Below are 20,788 nucleotides of genomic sequence, written 5' to 3' on the forward strand. Positions count from 1 at the left end.
TAGTCTGCATAACTGCAGGTCTAATCATCATGGCACGATTAAACAATAAGCCAAAATGTTAGGAAGTGATAAATCCATGGAGAAAATTGAGTTCTGCCATAGATTAGAGGGTTTTAGCTCTTCAACCGGGCCACAGGAATCCTGTGACTCTGAAAGGGACTGATTGTAACCTCAGTATAATAAATCTCTGTTAGAGATCAACACAATTTTCTCCTCAGCTTCTGGATCAATTTTTTCCCCTCTGCCTGGACAGCAGTGCTTGCTTTTTAGAAATTGCTATGGGAACATCAGCTTGCATCAGAGTTGAATCAAAATAAGACCAAAAAAATTCTGTGATTATCTGTATACAAAGAACTAGATATTAGTGATAGGGAAAGGAGATAAGAAAGAAAATATAAATTTTAACCAAGAAACAAATTAGAAATTTTGCTGCCTGGGAGTATTATCTTAAACACACCCAAAGCAACTCACCTCCCCACACCCCATTCTAGGACCTGTCTCTTGCTTCAATTAGTCTTACTAGTGGTGACATCATTTTTTGCTAATGGCATGCTCCTTCATTGTGTCAAGTACATGAACTTGGAGTGGGCGGGGGGTTTTTAATATTTAATAAAAACGAGATTTCTGTCGTTCAAATAAATAAAGTCTTAAAATTTTTTTTTTTACTTTTTAAAGTAATCTCTACACCCAGTGTGGGGCTTGAAACTCACAACCCTGAGATGAAGATTTGCTCGCTCCTTCCGCTGAGCCAGCCAGGCACCTCGAGTCTTTGATATTCTCTCTCTCTCTCTCTTTTTTTTTTTTTTAAAGATTTTATTTACTTACCTGACAGAGATCACAAGTAGGCAGAGAGGCAGGCAGAGAGAGAGGGGGAAGCAGGCTCCCCACTGAGCAGAGAGCCCGACGCGAGTCTCGATCCCAGGACCCTGGGATCATGACCTGAGCTGAAGGCAGAGTCTTTAACCCACTGAGCCACCCAGGTCTCCCAAGTCTTTGATATTCTATTCTATACGATGTGGAGCTCCATACTCTTCCTCTTGAGTGACTTGCTTCTAATGAATAGAATATGTCAAGAGTGACATAGTTGTGTCTTTGAGACTGTCATAAAAGGGATTGTGACTTCTTCCTTGCTGTCTCTCAGATCACTCACCCTTGGGGAGGCCAGCTTGCATGTTATGGCAATGTTCTCCTTATGGAGGTATCTACATAGGGAGGTACTGAGGCTTCCTGAGCACAGCCAGATCTAACTTGGCAGGTATGTGAATGAATTATCAGTGTGGAAACAGGTCTGCCTGCCCCACTCAAGCCTTCAGCTGACCGTAGACTTCGTCAACATCTAGACTGCAACTCATGACTAAAGCTGAACCAGAACCACATAGCTAAGCTGCCCCCAGATTCCTGACCCATGAAACTGTGTGAGATAATAGGTGTTTATTATTGGGAGCTGCTAAGCTTTGGGGTACTTTATTATGCAGCAATAGGTAACTAATACAGAGTAGTTTTTATTTGATCCTTTCTCTCCTACTTCTTTCCTTTTGACCCTTTTCCTGAAGATTCAGCCCCTCAGATCATAATACATTTTGCTGATTCTTCTGCAAAGAAGCTCTATTCTTTACCCCTCACTTACTGTATTTTCTGCTCTGTTGTATTCCTTCATTTCTAAAACCTTGGCCTACCATCCACTCATTCTGAGGGTCTGCCCAGCCTCCACTGTACAGAGACCACTCTCCATAGGTCTATTGCATTTTACAATAACTTGTGAGCAGAAAGACTAATTGCCTTTTTGTTCTGGTTGATCTTTCCAAGGATGCAGATTTGCTTACTGTCCAGTATAATAAAATCATATCTTCCAGGGTGCCTGGGTAGCTCGGTTGGTTAAGCATCTACCTTTGGCTCAGGTGCTGATCCCAGGTCTCTAGGATTGAGCCCTGAGTCGGGCTGCCTGCTCAGTAGGAAGTCTGCTTCTCCCTCTCTCTCTGCCCCTCCCCCTGCTCGTGCTCTCTAACTCTCTCTTAAATAAATAAATAAAATCTTTAAAAAAAAATACTATCGTCCTCTGGTGCAAAGGTCAGACAGCCTTGCTTACTGCCCATTAGAAAAGATTTGGGTTTCATGAATTCAGTATTCCTCAGCTGTGAAGCAAAGCTACCATATCCCTCAGTGGGATCTACTGAGGCCCTTCTCTATCACCCCTGGCATTTGGAGAGCAGGGGTAGCCCAAACTGAAATGGTGCTCAGGTGGCTGGTTGTGCCGTGGACAAGTAGGACCTTTGTCTGATGCAGGATCTCATGGCTCCTGCGGGCTCACTTGTCAGCTTGCAAGAATGGTAAAGCTCAGATTCTTCGTAGTTCTTGACAGTTTTGACCCACTCTCAGTCCCACCTGAAGTTGTAATCATGCCTCTATTCTGTTCTCTCCTTCATTCACCAAATGAAAACGGACTACATGTGCTAAATCTCTAACTGCCACCGATTCTGATTGGATTTGGTTTTGTTTTGAACACATCTTAGTAAACGCTGCAGGCGAATCTCAAGCACACTCTTCTCATTTCTGCTTTGGAACTCTATCTAGAAGGTGGCTGTAGTTTTTTTCTGTGACATCTTCCGTGTATTCTTCTCCCTGGAACCATTACGCCTACCCCTTATACATGTGTGAAACTTACCTCTTCTGGGAAATGGTTACCCATTGTTCTTTCCCTTTCTGTGGTCATCAACTGAGTCCCCCTTACTCCATCCTTGCTTTCTCTTGCTTCCCTCTACCACTTATCTCCTCCGTGTTACGCAACAGTAGTTAATGGGAGACGTCAATGTAGGTTTTTAAAAATCATCTGTTACCTGGATAGATGTCTTTTTCCTATAGAAGGTAAGAAACCCCTTGAAAGCGAGGGACTTGGAATTTGTTTTTATTTATTTATTTATTTAAGATTTTATTTATTTGAGAGAGAGACAGAGATAGTGAGAGAGAGAGAGGGAGAGAGCATGAGCTGGAAGGAGAGGGAGAAGCAGACTCCCCGCTGAGCAGGGAGCCTGATGCAGGACTCGATCCCAGGGTCCTGGGATCATGACCTGAGCTGAAGGCAGCCACTTACCTGACTGAGCCACCCAGGTGTTCTGGAATTTGTTTTCTTTCTTCTTCTTCTTCTTCTTCTTTTTTTTTTTTTAAAAGATTTTATTTATTTATTTGACAGAGAGAGATCACAAGTAGGCAGAGAGGCAGAGAGAGAGGGGGAAGCAGGCTCCCTGCTGAGCAGAGAGCCCGATGTGGGGCTTGATCCCAGGACCCTGAGATCATGACCTGAGCCGAAGGCAGAAGCTTAACCCACTGAGCCACCCAGGAGCCCCTGGAATTTGTTTTCTTAGTAAGACATTCAGGTCTGGAGAGTCCACTTGACATCGTGGTCACTTACCCAGTGCTGGCAGACCCACTTTGTCTGGCTTCCTGGGATAATTTGAATCTCATCTGGTGACCTCACCTTGTTTCTCAGACACAGACTGAGAAGCCGTGAACAGGCACTGAAATCACATCCATCCCAAGAAGCCGCTGGCAACCCTGGAACCGGCCTGCGGCTGCTCCTACACAGCTGTATCTTTTTTTCAGCCCAAACCTTTCTTATCTTATCCTAGCCTTTATCCACGACACCTTACCCTTTACCTCAGGCTCCTGTAGTGTAAACTGTCCTCTGGAGAAAAAAAATCACCAAAGCTCTTCAGTCTTTTGTCCATTGACTAACTCTTACGTTCTCATTCTTATGCCCTTTAATGCTCTCCTTCTGAGATAAGATTGGGCTCCTTGGTTTCATATTCTGTTTTCTGTGGGAAAGTATTAAAAATAAGAACTAAACAAAAAGTTTTACTCTGAGATTTTTTTTTTCCTTTTTGGGGTCTCTTTTTGAGGTTTAATCTAGTCTGCAAACACAGAATCTTGCTTACTCTGTCCTTCACTCCATACAGCTGCACTCCTGGAAGCTCAGTCGTTGTAGGAAGTTTTGTTTTTTGGTACTGGGGAACTTTTATATAGAGCTTTTTAGAGATCATCTCCATTCTCCACACCCGCTCCACTGCAGGCTTGTGAACTTGAAGCCACGGTGCGTCTGTGTGTGTGTGCACGTGCACACATTAGAAAGAGAAAAAGAGATTTCTCACCAAGCAGGCTCTTTCCTGAGTCCTGGTGAGGGAGTGCAGGGTGAATTTGTCCTCCTGATGGGTCACATGGCCAGCGGCTTCTTCGATTCTGTCAAATTATACAATAGCAGTTTTCCCTACCAGTTTTGTGACTTACCTTTTTAGAATTTGAATGGATTTGAGGGCTAATAGGTAAAGTAGTGAGAGATAGAAAATTATGGCTCATTTTCATTGGTGGCAGGAGGGGATTCATAACTACAGACATTTTACTGATAAAATGACATAATATATGAAAAATGCAATAGACATTTTTTATTGTCATCTCTTACTACGTATGAAATTGTCTCCAATGTAAGTTTTAACCTGATTAAATGTGATAGACATTTAAAAATCTATGTAAATTCAAAAAAATTCTCTTTATGTACACTGTCTTTTGTCTAGAATCTAGCAAATTAGTACCTTTCATCGTAGGACTTCTGCTTAACCTAGTAATTAAAAACACCCAAAAAAGAAATACAAACCAAGGCAACTACGAATACCAATGTTGAATAAAGCATTAAAAAGAGAAACAAAACAAACAAAGAAACAAAAATAAAAAGAGAAACACAGGATAACTTTTTCCCTTTGAAAATGCAGAATGAATCTTTAAGTTAGTGCTCCCCCGACAAAAAAAAAAAAACACCAAGAAAATAATCATCCACCTCCAGGGTAAACTTTCCTGCTCAGGGGCACACACTGACTGTAGATCTTCTCTGTGCTCCTGTGGATAGCACAGCACAGGCTCATACCGAAGACTGTGCCAGATATTATCACCACAGCAGTCCTGATGCCCACGCGCCGAGGATGTGGGATTTGCTGTCAGAGACCTCTTTGATGGCCTCAGAGCAAGGCTTCACTGGGATGCTTGGGAGGAAATCCTTTCAGGGGGCGGATGCCGGAGATAAGTTTTTGCACTCCTCCTGCCACACCACAGCGGTCCAGTGCAGAGGGGATGGCTGTTAGCATCCTGCTGGGGCTTGTCCTTGACTTTCAGCTTGTCCTTGTAAAACTCCTGGACTGAATCACCTCACCTTCATGGGACTATCCCAGCCGCCTGCCACGGCTTCAGTGGCGACTATCACCAAGAGGAGGCCAGAGAGCAATCCCTGCATGCACTGGGGCTCTTGCCCTGCAGCCCAGCAGCCCAGGAAACCCACCAGCATCCCGAGGGCACCAGCTGCAATCAGAATTTATACTCAGTATGGAAGCTGGAATGGTCATTTTCTTGCTTCAAGTTGTTCTTGGTCTCAGATTCAAACAAGAGCTAAGTCCACTGACAAGGAATGCAAGCCTGGGGAGCCTGAAGATGAAACTAAACCCACAGAGCAGGTATATGAGGTCCTTGGTGCCTTTTTTGACCAGCATGGTGAAGGATGGACAGGCTGGACTCCGGGTGTTGGCATGAAGCGTGTGCAACGGCAGGGACCTGAGGTGTCTGCAGCTGCCTGAACTTCTTTTTGATACTATTATTCTTTCAAATTGCTATTAAGAACCTAATGAAAAGAAACTCTGTTAGGAAAATCTTTATCATTTTGGTCTGGTGAAAATAGAGTGTTTGTTTTTACTGCAGAATTGTTTTTCTCTCTAGATAGTAAAAATACTTTTTACAAGGGACTTTCAGAAAAAAAGTAGCTAAGTACATGTGGCTATTTTACTTGACATCTTAATATTTAAAGGTTTTTTTTCCCCCCTTGGGCCAGATTATTACTTACGCTACATACTATGAATTTTCTGTAAATTACTACATAACTGGCAGAAATATTTGGCTTAAATTACCATGATATTTATCACAATTTCTGCTGGAGACCTGCAAATATTTTTAGAAATTATAAAATATTTCAAACATAGAAAAAATAAAATAACTGATTCCCAGATTAAGCCTATGAACTTTTTCCTATTCATGCTCCAAATTCCATTTTCTCCTCTCCCTCTCTAGAGGTAAACTTAATTTTACTATATCACAGGTGGGGTTCCCCAGGAAACAGGCTCTGAGACTGAGGTTTATAGATGGAGGTTTTCTGTGAGGTGCTCTCAGGAGACAAACCAATGAAGGATGAGGAAAGCAGAACTGGGGAAAACTTTCAGCATTTTAATTATATGTTTGGGTGTGGTTTTCTTTAAATTTATCCCATGTGGTTCATTGAGGTTCTTGGATCTGTAAATTTATGTCTTTCACCAAATTTGGGGCATTTTTAGCCATTATTTAAATATTTTTTTTTTGGGGGGGGGAACCTTTTTCTTTTTCCTCTCCTTCCAGAACTCCAGCAAGATAAATCTTAGACCTTTTGTTATTATTCTAATACAGAGCTTTGTTTATTATTTCTATTTCTTCCCCTATTATTCAGATTGGATTCATTTCTACTCTTACTCAGATTGGATAATTTCTACTGATCTGTCCTCAAGTTCACTCACTATTTATCTCTGTTCTACTATTGAGGTCTCTCTGGTGAATTAAAAAATTTCTGTTACTGTAATTTTCAATTATAGAATTTTCATTTAATACTGATTTGCTGAAAATGCCTATTATTCCATTTGTTGCTAGATTGTTGTTTGCCCTTACTTTGTGTGGCGTGGTTATAACTGCCATAGCTTTTTTTGTTTGATAATTTCAATATTTGGGGTCATCTTAGTGTTGGTGTCTGTTGATTGCTTCTTATTTTCAGTTGTCTACATGTTCCTAGATCTTTGCATGTTGAGAAATTCTCGACTGTATCTTGACCATTTTGAATACTATGTTATGAGATTCTGGGCTCAGCTAAAATCTGGAGAATGGCTTCTGGTTCTCTTCCTCCTTCTTCTTTTACTTCTCTCTTTTTTAATGCAAACAATTAACACTATGAGATATAGACTTCAAGTCCTGACCTGTTTTCTGTGGGCTTAGAATGTCAGTTTAGTTTTCAAAGAGTTTGCAGTGCTCTTCTGGTTTTCACAGTTTGTGTATCTTCCCTGGTGGTCAACACCATAGTTCTGTTCTCAAAGCCTTCGCTATGCTGATTCTGTTAGATTTCATGCATATTCAGATTGAGAGTGAGTTCAAGACTCATACAGAAGTTTAAAGAATCACTTTCTTTTTTTTTTTTTTAAAGAATCACTTTCTTTCAGCTTTTTTCTTTCCAGATTTATTCCGCATTTCTATATTGTTATAGTGTATGTGTGTTTTGGAGGGGTATTCATACAAACTTGGTTTATCATTTTTGCCAAAACCAGAATTCTACATAATTACATTAAACAGTTTATTACATTCATGTAATTTCTTTTACGACAAAAGGATGCAATTTTGATATTTAAAAACTTTTATCAAAAGTTCACGTAACAGATGATGTTAATGCTCCTCTACTGTTTTCTCAGATCCCTTTACCATTTTGTCCCCAGAGGCTTTCATTTCTGACAGCCAGCACCTGCACTGTTTTGTCAGGAAGCTGCTTTTAGGCTGTGAGTGTCTAGTTTGCCTGAGGATGCCGGTAGAGTCTGGGAATTTGCATCCTCCGTGGACAGCCCCAATACCAATGGCCAGTTGGGATGGGAGTGTCATATTTCAGCTCCCTCAGTCCTGATCTGTCAACCCTAAGGTGGAACCTAAACTGCCCAGCTCCCTGTTGGAATTGAGTTAAAGTTCTCCCTCATGAGATTATGCTGAGTATTGGCATCCTTGTTTGGCTCCCTTAAATTCCCTGCCCACTTCCCCATTCTTTGCTGTTTTTTCCTTAGAAAACTTCTTCATAAGTAACTTTCCTATCAATTGTTCCAAGATCCACTTTTGGGCCAGTGTAACAGATAGAATTCTAAGATGGCCCTCAAGAGTCCCTGGTGTATATATCCTGTATAATCCCCTTCTTTTGAGCATGAATGGGGCCTGTTTTTATGATGAGATAGTCACTCCCTTAATTCAGTTACATCATGTGGTGAAGGTGATGGGATCATCCATCCTTGATTACTAGGACTCAGTTTTGCACTCTGGAGTGAGATACTCTCCTGGACTGAAGAGAAGAAAATTATGACATTGTGAGAGGGCCACATGGCAAGGAAATGCAGGGCCTTGGGCAGCCAGCAGGAAAGGGGACACCTGCCCTTCTATATAAGGCATTGAATTCTGCCAACAGCCATGTGAGCCTCAGAAAGGTCCACAGCGGGACTGATGTTGTGATAGAGCACAGTCATGAGTATGGGCTCTGGAGTCCACCCTATTTTAGCTAGAACCCTGTCCTTCCACATTCTTGTAGTGACTTCAGGCAGGTTGGTTAATCTCTCTTCCCTTTCTATTTGTAAAACTGGAATACTAATAGTACTTAACACACAGGATTGTTGTGCGAGTTTACTGGGTAGCTGTGTAGCTTAGAATAGTGCATGGCACAAGGAACAATGCTTTGTAAATGGGGGCTATTATGATAGATACTATTACAGAAATACAGAAATTACTTAATAATAATTACATCAATATTGGTAAATAAAATATATTAAATATATCAAAGTGTAATGTTAAGATATCAACATTTAATGATAAATATGTAAAACATATGCAAATACACCAAATATATTTTATAAAATACATGAGCTATTATGAACCACTTCTTTAAATAATGAAATCATTATTAATAGTGGCCACATAGTAGTAATAAATTGCTTAAAATGTGTGGAATTATGACCCTTTCCTCTTATCCCTCTTTCTCTCTAGCCACTCTTCATGTTTTAGAACGTATCCATCCTCCTGGGTCCACCATAAAACATCTTTTCTATAAATTCTTCTGTGATCCCACCTAACTCTGAAATTTTCTTAGTGTACTTATATTTCTCTTATGGTATTTCTCTCACTGTCCCTTGGTTAAAAGGTCTGATCTTGAATTGCATATGATAGAAACTCAATATTTGTTGAATGGATGCATGAATTAAGAGCATTGAGAGAACCTTTAAGAGTCCTTAAGCTATTCACTTACCTTTGTCTATTAATTTCTCACTAACCACACAGTGCTGTTCTAATTCATAACAGGAACTCTCAAAATAAAGATATCAACTACACAAAACTGTGTAAGTTTTCAGTTGTTCTTTTTGGAACTCTGTGTTCATGGGGAATCTCTGGCTGTCTTTTCTTGGACAAAATGGTAGTGTGGAGAGTAGCCAGAGGGAGTTGGAGTGATTTGAAAGCATGGTAATGCTAAGTGGGGGGCAATGCTATCTTTGTAAGGGGGAATGTTATCAGTATATTTAAAAATGTTTTGAGGACTCTCTTAAAGTTTGATTTAAAAATTCTGTGTCATCTACCAAATGTATGCCTTTGGATTGGAGGGAAACGTTTGCTTTGTGCATAGTGAAGAATGGTTTTGAGTCTTGCATTTTGGTGCTCCGAAGATGCTGACTTTCAGGGAGGACATTGGACCATCAGCTGCTTTGTCCAAGATTTCAAGATGAGAAGATCTTGTTTTTCCTTGACAACAGGAGCACAGGAATGGATAATATGTTAAATAGCTCTTACAGGGTATGAATGGTATGTGTTTGTTACCCAGAACACGTGCTTTTTCTCTTGTACAATACAGGATAGGTAGGGCTGTAATTATCATATTACCTAGCCAGTTAGCTATTCTGTGAGACTGTTATTATGCAGAGTGTAGAGAGAACTTTATTTATGAACTCATTCTCAAGAAAAAAACAAAGACAAAAAGCTAAGCCAGCACATCATCTAATTCTCAATGTAAAATAATGCAGAAGTGCGGAAGATGAACATCTGATTTGTCACATCTGATACACTAATGTTTTATCCAAAAGGAAGAACACATTGTAACTTGCTCAGTCATCTGCATAAACACCACCTGGCCCTTTACAGGCACCTACTCAACTAACAGGAGTCAACGAATGGCAGCTCTGCTCACAGCCTTTTCACTGGTAGAAAAAGAAAAATCTCTTTTCTTTTTTAAAAAACAAAACATTTATGTATCAAGGTAGCAACATCTAATACATTTTTTTTCAACAGCATAAAACCTGGGTGATTAAAGTGAAGCCACCGGAACCTTTCATATTAGGGAATAGATGATCACAAATTACCCAGTTTTTGAATAGCTTAAAAAAATTCATTATCCTTTAAGAAGAGGGTAGATCAAACTAGTCCTTGTGTAAACCAGACCTTATAATTATTGCAACGTGAAGCCACTTTCTACCCTGGGTATGTCACTTAGTAAGTCTTGCATAGAAATGGCTATAGTTTTTAGTGTGAAATATTTTGCCAGAGACGGGAGGTTTTTTTCCTCCTCTGAACTGACACATTCTGGTTGTATGCCTCAGTGATCATACCTTTGTGCTACATTACACACATAGAGTAGAGGTAGCATCCCATTTCCAGTTGCACTCATATAAAAATGAGGAACCTGGGTCACTAAACTATATTGTACCAGTTTGCCTGTTTTCAAAGAAAGGGTTAGGAAAAACAAATCTCACTTGCCTTTACATTTTAGATTCAAGCCGGCTAACTACAAGGTGTTAACTGCTTTTTTTTTTTTCATTGAGAAAACCCTGCCAAAGTCTCAGTGTATTCTGTCCACAGAGGACAGTTTAGGAAGTTAGTCTTCTGCGTGTACCAGTGTGGGTTTTTTTGTTTGTTTGTTTGTTTGTTTGTTTTATTTTAAAGAGGAGACCATGTTCAAGTGTCACTAAACTCTGCCCTTGACCCATTCTGTTATTAAGACTGCCTTTGGGGCATCTCTAGATTCCCTAAATTCCTTTTTTTTTTTTTTTGAGGTTTATTTATTTATTAGAAAGTATTATTTCTTAGAGAGAGAGAGAGAGAGAGTACAAGCAGGGGGAGCATCAGAGAGAGTGAGAAGCAGGCTCCCTGTTGAGCAGAGAGCCTGATGTGGGACTCAATCCCAGGACCCTGGGACCATGACCTGAGCCAAAGGCAGATGCTTAACTGACTGGGCCATCCAGGCTCCTATCTTTAAATACATCTTTTAGTCATTTATCACCCTAAAATTCTCCCTGGGGCCACTTGAAAAGTGACAGTTGGATTTCTGGATCCCATGACCTTAGTTGATGCTCTCATTAGTAGCCTCCTTACATATCTATTTGGTGGTGGGGATGGTTTAACCCTCCCTGTCTTTGATTTAATGCATCATGGTATTATACAGTTTAATTGCCCAAGAAAATCAATGTCAACACAAAGCAAATGTTTAGTTTTGTATTCGCTGTTCAAGTGTGTATTGCATTTGTCTTTTCATGTGACATAGAATCCCATTTTTAGGGCGCCTGGGTGGCTCAGTGGGTTAAGCTGCTGCCTTCGGCTCGGGTCATGATCTCAGGGTCCTGGGATCGAGTCCCGCATCGGGCTCTCTGCTCGGCAGGAAGCCTGCTTCCCTCTCTCTCTCTCTCTCTCTCTGCCTGCCTCTCCGTCTACTTGTGATCTCTCTCTGTCAAATAAATAAATAAAATCTTTAAAAAAAAAAAAAGAATCCCATTTTTAGGGGTGCCTGGGTGGCTCAGTTGGTTAAGCATCTGCCTTTGGCTTGGGTCAGGGTCCCTGGGTCCTGGGATGAAGCTCTGTGTGGGGCTTCCTGCTCAGTGGGGAGCCTGTTTCTCCCTCCCTCTGCTCCCCCTTCTTGTGCCTTCTTTCTCTGGCAAATAAATACAATCTAAAAAAAAATTCCTATTTTAATTGTATCCCCTGATTCATGTTGGAAAAGTAAGCCATAGATTAGGGAGTGAGAAGGAGCTTGCTTTTCCCCTACTCCCAGTGCAGCCTGGAAAGTCATTTCATTTTTTTTTATTTATCCTCCTAGCGAGTTTAAAGTTCTTGCAATATACCAGTTTTGGGGAGAGAATAATGGAAAGTAGACATGATCCCTGCCTTCATGCTTTATGCTTTCTGGTCTAATAAATTTGAACAAATATTCATGAAATTCCAGATTCCAGAAATAACTGACAGGGTTTTTGTCTTCAGGGCCAGGGAGAAGGTGTCATTCTAGCAGTTAATATGAAATCACACTTTAAAAAATAAACCTAATATCCACTGAGCATTGGGTTACATGTTATCTCATTTAATCTTCACTTTAATGTACAAACTTACTAAGTGGGGATTATTTATCTAGTTTCCAGGTAAAGAAATGGATACACAGAGAGGTTTTGTAACTCTCCCAGTGTTAGACAGCCACCCCTCTCTATCTGATTGTAAAGCCGAATTCCTGGGTATTTGTATTGATATCAGGAGTTGAATAACCTGCTTCTGCAAATGAATCTAAGTTTATGTTATTTAGATGAATAAATATTATCTCTTTCTGATGCTGACCAGAAGTTGTAAACTCAGATGTCTGCAGAGAAACCAGACAGATCTCACAACAAAGCAAAGCAGGAGGGTAATAAGGAGTGGTGGGGACTGGAGTAAATTCAAACTTACATTCTTTGTCTGAATCTTCCAGGTGATTGCTGCCAAGTAGGAATGAAAGCCCAGAGTTAGTATCATTCTAGGTTGTATAGCACTTTTGTACAACTTAGATAAAGGTGCTCCTATATTTTGTGGATATAGACCTGGCACAGCAAATAAGTGCATGTTGGATGTCAGCCTCACTTACTCCTTAGGCCTATTCTCTGTGCAAAGAGCAACCTGTATGGCCTTCTTCTAGAGAAGCCGGATCTCTGCATTTTTAAAGTGAGTTTTCTTGATTTTTAAATGTGGACAATGGATTCAAATTAAAAAATAAATCACTGTATAGATTAAATAAAACTTATCTATGTGTTGGATTTGATCTCTTGGCCACCATTTGAAGCTTCTGAATTATAGGTTAAGCCTCAGACGTAAGAAGTAACAGTTCTAATTTATTTGGCCATCATACTTCTCAAAAATCTGGAGACAAAAGTATTTTCAGTTTTGATCCCAGAAGTAAGAAGCATTTTAAGTATCTAAATCCTAAAGGCTAATTTGAAGATATATCATCTTTGTCTCTGAGAAGTCTAACTGTATTAGTCATGAAAACTTCTCAGGTGTTTTGTTATTTGATAATAATCTATCTATAACATGAGTACTTGGGAGTTAAAAATGCATGAAGGTTAGAACTTGTGTAAATCTCAAATTACCCTGAGCTTTTTTTTTTTTTTTAAATATATGGTATTTGTTGGGGGCTATGACTGGTACAATAATATTTGATGATGCTAATAAGGTGTGCTAAGAATAACACCAAAAAATTTACATTATCTTACCCATAATTTGGCTTCTGGTAATGGATTTATGTTGTCCTCAAATAATTCTTCCCTTGTCTGAGGTAATTGATCATTTTAAGTTTTAGCTTAATTGTTTGTCTTGGTAATGACTCATTCTTTCTGTGTTATTTTATTTAAGCAAATAAACCAAACCATGTCCTGCTTGGGTCAATGGAATCATGAAAGATATGTATTGCAGTGAAAAGGGATAGGTACCAAAGGTGTACCTAACAACCCTTGTGTCTTCTAAGCTGGTACTTCAGGGAAATCTTGTCTTGAGGAGTAATGGGAAGTTGCACACAGAGAGAGAACAAATTGAATCTTTTTGCAGAGGTGGGAAGAAAATACCAGGTCTCTGTGAATGATTACTAATGACCTCTTTTGATGAAATGCACTTCTTTTCAGGCACTAGACTTGTTTGGATCTTATATAGTCATTACTTTTGTGAAGTTCCATAAGCATGAAGTCCTTTTTTATATACAGGGAAAGTAGAGCATAGGTCAGTGGGAACACTTTATTTTTTCCCTTCTCACCCACAAATGAAACTTCTGTAACTCTGCCTAAGTTCTTAAGAAACCCAAACTGCAAAACCACAAAAATTGAAGCTACACATATGAAATTGCCACAAGCATATGTAGTTGTCTTGTCTCTAATGCATTCTGGAGAGAGTGTCCTTTTTGTTCAGAGAGAAGCCTAGAACTAATTTTGATTGGATTTCTAAAACCTGACACTGAATCAAAAAGGTCTCACTAGAAAATAAGTTGGAGCTACAAAGTAAGAACAGTTTTTCTTGATTATTATAGCATCTAAAGACATGTATCTTTCTTGCCTCTGAAAAAGTGTATCAGTGAAACAAACCTTTTAGGATATTCAGTTGTAGTTTTTTTCCTAAAATGATATTTTTGGCTAGACTATTAGAACTAGGAGGAATCTTAGTGATCCATGTCATTTCCAAACCATGGTACTTGTAACCCCATGTCGCTTTGGATATGTTTCAGTGTTCCTCTAAGAGTTTAATTAAAATTTCATTAAAAAAAGTATGTGTTCGGGTGCCTGGGTGGCTCAGTGGGTTAAGCCTCTGCCTTCAGCTCGGGTCATGATCTCGGGGTCCTGGGATCAAGTCCCGCATCGGGCTTTCCGCTCAGCGGTGGGCCTGCTTCCCCTGCCCTTCTCTGCCTGCCTCTTTTCCTTCTTGTGATCTCTCTCTGTCAAATAATTAAATAAAATCTTAAAAAAAAAAGTTGTCAACTCTGAATTATCTAGGTTATCAGTGGCAGTAAAGAAGAGATAATTAGTCAGGGGTTCAGAACCCCAGCTACATTTCAGCCAAAGTGGCTTCAATTTTACTTATTCATTTATTAAGGAAATATTTATATAGCACTTGATATGGCCAGGAACTATTTTGGGTGCTGGGAATAAACTATTTGGAAAGGTAGACAAAGTCTTTGGTATTATAGAGGGTATATTCTGGGATAGAGTGGGACAGGAGACAGGAATGGATTTCTCGTAAGTGTACTTATAGAATAGCTAGAAGGTCTGGAGTACCTACCCACAGCATGTATTTAGTAGTTAAGTTCTGTTGTTCACTGTGTTAGAGTGCAGTGCAGTATACAAGGAGCAGAAAGCTAAGAGATGAGGTCAGGGAGGTATCAGGGCAAGAACATGTAGGTTCTTGAAGGCATGATAAGGAGTTTGGATTTTATTATAAGTGGAGGGGGAGTGACCTCTGATTTATGATTTAAAAGGATCATCCTGGCTTCTCTGGCAAATAGCCTATGGTGTGGCCAAAATGAAAGCACCAAAGGCTGTTAGGAGATTTTTATGGATTTCAGAATTTGGCCCAGGGTGAAGGCTACTTCTCTAGAAAATAAAGGTTGTAGTGATAGTGTGGGGCTAGAATGACAAAATCCAAGACTGGGGGGCACCTGGGTGGCTCAGTGGGTTAAAGCCTCTGCCTTCAGCTCAGGTCATGATCTCAGAGTCCTGGGATCGAGCCCCACATCAGGATCTCTGCTCAGCAGGGAGCCTGCGTCCCCCTCTCTCTCTCTGCCTGCCTCTCTGCCTACTTGTGATCACTCTATGTCAAATAAATAAATAAAATCTTAAAAAATCCAAGACTGGGGAAGTGTCAGATGCATGGCCAGCCTTCCCTTTAAGACATTTTGCTGAGTTTTGAAACTTCATAGGAGATTAAGGAGCTAGTTTGAAAACTTCTGAAAAGTAGAGCGAAATATCTTATGGTCTCATGATGCTTAGGAAACAAAGATCCTTATAAGGGAGGAGGCCCAAAAGCAAAATAGGTAAGGGATGAAAACCCTAGAAAGAGTGGTGAATTGACCTACAGGAACTTTTCATCTGGGGTACTTACTAAATCTGGGTGCATCTAGAGTTGAAAATCCAGACCTGACTTTTGGCAGGAGACCATTCCAGAGAGGCAGAGAGACAACAGAAATTTGGACTTTTAGGGGGCTAGAATAACAAAATGGGAGATTTAAGGAATCTAAGGAACATAGTTGATCTTTCCTTGAAAGACATTTGCCCCATTTGAAGGTGTGTGGAGTAGAAAGCTAAAGAGCTAAGTTGTAAACCTCTGAAGGGGGTAGAACTGAATCTATCTCAGACTTTCAGATTTGGGAAATCAAAGTCCACCCAAGCTTATGATTAAAAGGCCTGGGAATTCATGCCCTAGGAACAGGCTAAAGAAAACTAGATTAGGTGTTACCAAAACCTCATCACAGCCCCAACCCAGCTCAATCTTGGGTTGGCTCGAAAAGATTAGTTCCCCCAATAACTGACCTTGCTATTACCAGAAATAAGAAAGCCTTTCTGGTAGGCAAATAATCTGGAAGCTTTGTGGTTTTCTGGAATTGGAAAATAAGCCAACAGAAAATATCCAAGCAGAAGCTCAGAGAGAAAAATAATGCAAAGGCAGATAAGTGCACAGTGTGGTATATTCTGAAAAATACATGTAATTAAGTCCCAGAAGGAGAGGAGGAGAGAGTTAATGGCTACCAATTTTCCAAAACTATTAAAAATATCCACAGATTTAGGTAGGATAAATACAATTAAAACAATATCTGGCATCTCGTACATAAAACTGCTTAAAAGCTAATAAGTAGAGAAATCTTATATTAGGCCAGAGAAAGACATAACTTTCAAAGGAACATAACAAGACTTACAGCTGATTCTTGATTTAGACCATAGGAGTCAGAAGATGATAGAATAGCCTCTCCCCTCTCCCCCAGTTTTATTGAGAAATAATTGACACACATAACTGTATAAGTTGAAGACAGACAGCATGATAGTTTGATTTACATCTATGGTGAAATGATTACCACGGTAGGCTCAGCTGACCTCCATCTTCTCAAATAGATGGAATAAAAAAAAAGAGTAAAAGAATAAAAGAGAAATATTTTCTCCTTGTGATGAGAACTCTTAGTATTTACTCTCTTAATAACTTTCCTATATATCATTTTATTGTCATCATTTTATGCCTGGCATTGTAGTACTTATGATGTATGTAGTATAGTATCTCATAACTGGAAGTTTGTATCTTTTGGTTACCTTCCTCCAATGCCACTTCACTTCTGGTGAATGCCTCTGGTACCCATAAACCTGATCACTTTTTCTATGCGTTTAGTTTGTGTTTGTTTGTTTTTAGACTCTACATATTACTGAGATTATACAGAATTTGTCTTTGTCTGACTTCATTTAGGTCCATCCATGTTGTCACAAATGGTAGGTTTTTTTTCATTTTTTATGGCTGAATATTATGCTGTATTCATTCATTGACAGACACTTATGTTGTTTCCATGTCTTCACTATTGTAAATAATGCTGCTATAAATATGGAGGTGCAGATGTCTTTTTGAGTTAGAGTTTTCCCCCCTTTGGGTATATTCCCAGAAGTGGAATTGCTAGATTGTACGGTAGTACTATTCTTAAAATTTTTAAAAGATTTTATTTATTTATTTGACATTGAGAGACACAGGGAGAGAGGAAACACAAGCAGGTGGAGTGAGAGAGCAGGGAGCCCGATGCAGGGCTTGATCCCAGAACTCTGGGATCATGCCCTGAGCCAAAGATAGATGCTTAATGACTGAGTCATCCAGGTGCCCCATTCTTAATTTTTTGAGGATCCTCCATATTGTTTTCTATACTGGCTGTAATCAATTTGTAATCCCACCAATAGTAATCCATCTTTTCTTCACATCCATGCTAGCATTTATTATCTCCTATCTTTTTGATGATGGCCATTTTAACAGATGTGAGGTGATATCTCATTCTGGTTTTAATTTGCATGTAATGTGTGTTGTAACTTGTATGACTATGATGTTGAGCTTTTCCTTTACCTGTTGGTTTTCCTGTATCTTCTTTGGAGAACTATTTAGGTCCTTGGCCCATTTTTAAATTGGGTTATTTGTTTCTGTGGATTTTTCCTTTTTTTGCTATTGAATTGTATGAGTTATTTATGTTTTAGATATAAGTCCTCATCAGATAGGTGTCATATCCAAAAAATTCATTACCAAGACTCATGTCAAGAAGCTTTGTGCCTATGTATTCTTCTAGGAATTTCATGGTTTTTGCATCTTACATTTAAGTCTTTAATCCATTTTGAGTTAATTTTTGTGAGTGGTGTAATTTATGGATCCAGTTTTATTCTTTTATACTGAATATCCAATTATTCCAGCACCATTTTTTGAAGAAACTGTTTATTGTCCATTGAGTATTCATGTTTCCTGTATCAAAAATAAGTTTGCCATACGTGCTTGGGTTATTTATGGGCTTCTGATTCTGTTCTCTTGGTCTGTCAGTTTTTATGTCAGTACCATACTATTTTGAGGACTATAGCTTTATGGTATAGCTTGAAATCAGAAAGAATGATACTTCCTGTTTTGTTCTTTTTTTCCTCAGGATTTATTTGCCTATTCATGGTCTTTTGTGTAAAGTTCTAAATTTTAGAATTGCTTTTTCTACTTCTATGAAAAATGCCTTTGGAATCTTGATAGGGATTACATTGAATCTGTAGATGGCTTTTGATAATAGTGATATTTTATTTATTTATTTTTGGTAGTAGTAATATTTTAATAATATTAATTCTTACAATTTGTGAACATGGGATACTTTTCCTTTTACTTGTATCTTCTTCAATTTCTTTCACCAGTGTCTTTTTAAAAAAGATTTTATTTATTTGAGAGAGAGAGAGAGAGAGAGAGGGCACAAGAAGGACAGAGGGAGAGGGGCAGGGGGAGAAGGAGAGTCCCCATTGGGCAGGGACCTCGCCCTCCCCCACCGCATATGGGGCTGGATCCCAGGACTCTGGGACCATGACCTGAGCTGAAGGCAGATGCTTACTTGACTGAGCCACCCAGGTGCCCCTCTTTCACCAGTGTCTTATAGATTTTAGGATAGAGATCTTTTGCCTCCTTTGTTAAATTTATTCCTAAGTATTTTGGGTTTTTTTGTTTTTTTTTTTTTTTATTTTTTAAAAAATTTTATTTATTTATTTGACAGACAGAGATCACAAGTAGGCAGAGAGACAGGCAGAGAGAGAGGCAGAGAGAGAGGAAGGGAAGCAGGCTCCCGGCCAAGCAGAGAGCCCAACGCGGGGCTCGATCCCAGGACCCTGGGATCATGACCTGAGCCGAAGGCAGAGGCTTTAACCCACTGAGCCACCCAGGCGCCCCAGTATTTTGTTTTTTTGATGCTATTGTAAATGAGATCAGTTTCTTTTTCAGAAATTCTGAAAAATGCTACTGATTTTTGCATCTTTATTCTGTATTCTGCAGTTTTACTGATTTCATTGATTAGATCCAACAGTTTTTTGGTGAGTTTTTAGGATTTCCTATGTACAAAATCATATTGTCTGCAAATTTCCCTTCTTTCTTTATAATTCTGGTACCTTTTATTATTTTTTTCTTGCCTGATTGCTCTATGTAGGATTTCCAGTACTGTATTAAATAGGATTGGTGAGAGTGGGTACCCTTGTCTTGTTCTTGATCTTAAAGAAAAAGTTTTCATCTTTCATTTTTGGAATGGTGTTAGCCATGGGCTTGTCATATATCCTTTACTATGTTGAGAAGTGTTTCTTTTGTGCCTATTTTTTAAGAGTTTTTATCATGAATGGATGTTGAATTTTGTCAAATGTTTTTTCTGCATCTGTTGAGATGATCATTTTGATTCTTTCTTATTCTTTTAATGGGATGTATCATATTGACTAATGTGCATATGTTGAACTATCTTTGCACCCCAGAGATAAATCCTAGTCGATCATGGTGAATGATCCTTTTGCTGAATTCAGTTTGCTAGCATTTTATTAAGAATTTTTTCATCTGTATTTATCAAGGATATTGGCCTAATTTTTTTTTTTTTTTAATCTAGTAGTGTCCTTTCTGATTTCGGTATAAGGATAAGTCTTACCTCATAAAATGAGTTCATGAGTTTCCTTCCTCTTTTATTTGTTTGGAAGAGTTTAAGAAGGATTGGTATAAACTCTTTAAATGTTTGGTAAAAATCAGTGGTGAAGCCCTTTTGTCCTGTTTTTTGCCTGGGTTGGGAGTTTTTGATTACTGATTTAGTGATTACTAGCAATTGGTCTATTCCGATTTTCTAGCTCTTCATTCAGTCTTCTAAGTTGTGTGTTTCTAAGAATTTTTCCATTTCTTCTGGGTTGTCTAATTTGCTGGCATCAAGTTGTACATAGCAGCTCTTCTAATTTTTTGAATTTCTGTGATATCAGTTGTAATGTCTCCAAGTAAAAGATTGTAAGACTGGATAAAAATACAAAATCCAAGGATATGCTGCTTTCAGAATAAAGAATGCAAATATTTGAGGATATAGCAAGATGGAAAGATTGAAAGATCTTGTCTTAAGATTTAAGACAAGCTTAAAAACACTAACCAAAAGAGCTGTTCCAACCTTACTGATATCAGACAAAGTAGACTTTTAAGGTGAAAAGCATAATTAGCGAGAAGAGGAATATTTCATAATTGTAAAGGGTCCAGTCTGGCTGGGAGTAGGCTATTGCAGTAATCCACGCCAGAGATGTTGGTGACTTGAACTGAAAGACAGCTGTGGATGTAAGGTACAGTAGCAAAATTCTGGATATATGTTGTGGATGGGTGCCAATAGGACTTTTTATCGTATGAGATATGTAAAAAAGAGAGGTATCCAGGATGATTTCAATGGTTTTTGTCTTGAAGGACAAGGTAAATCACAGCGCTATTTACTGAAATGGGGAAGTTTATTGAGATTTGAAGCTAGGAAGGAGAAATAAAAGTTATTTTTTGGCCCAGTGGAACAGAATTTGAGGAAATAACAGTAATTCAGTTTTGAACATACAGAATAGTGGTGTTGAGAAGGCATTTGGATACATGAATCTGTAATCTAGTGTAACACCCTCATTTTACAGGTGAAGATAGTAAGGCTTCAAACTGGTTGTAGGGCACCTGGTGG

At 39.0% G+C, this 20,788-nt stretch overlaps 1 pseudogene; it reads right to left on the minus strand.

Moving 5' to 3' along the window:
• Positions 1 to 4,814: 4,814 nt before the first annotated feature.
• LOC125097363 (CD9 antigen-like) lies at positions 4,815 to 5,525 on the minus strand (annotated as a pseudogene).
• Between the last annotated feature and the right edge of the window lie 15,263 nt (positions 5,526 to 20,788).

This window comes from Lutra lutra, chromosome 4, assembly GCF_902655055.1.
Source record: "Lutra lutra chromosome 4, mLutLut1.2, whole genome shotgun sequence".
Lineage (NCBI taxonomy): Eukaryota > Metazoa > Chordata > Mammalia > Carnivora > Mustelidae > Lutra > Lutra lutra.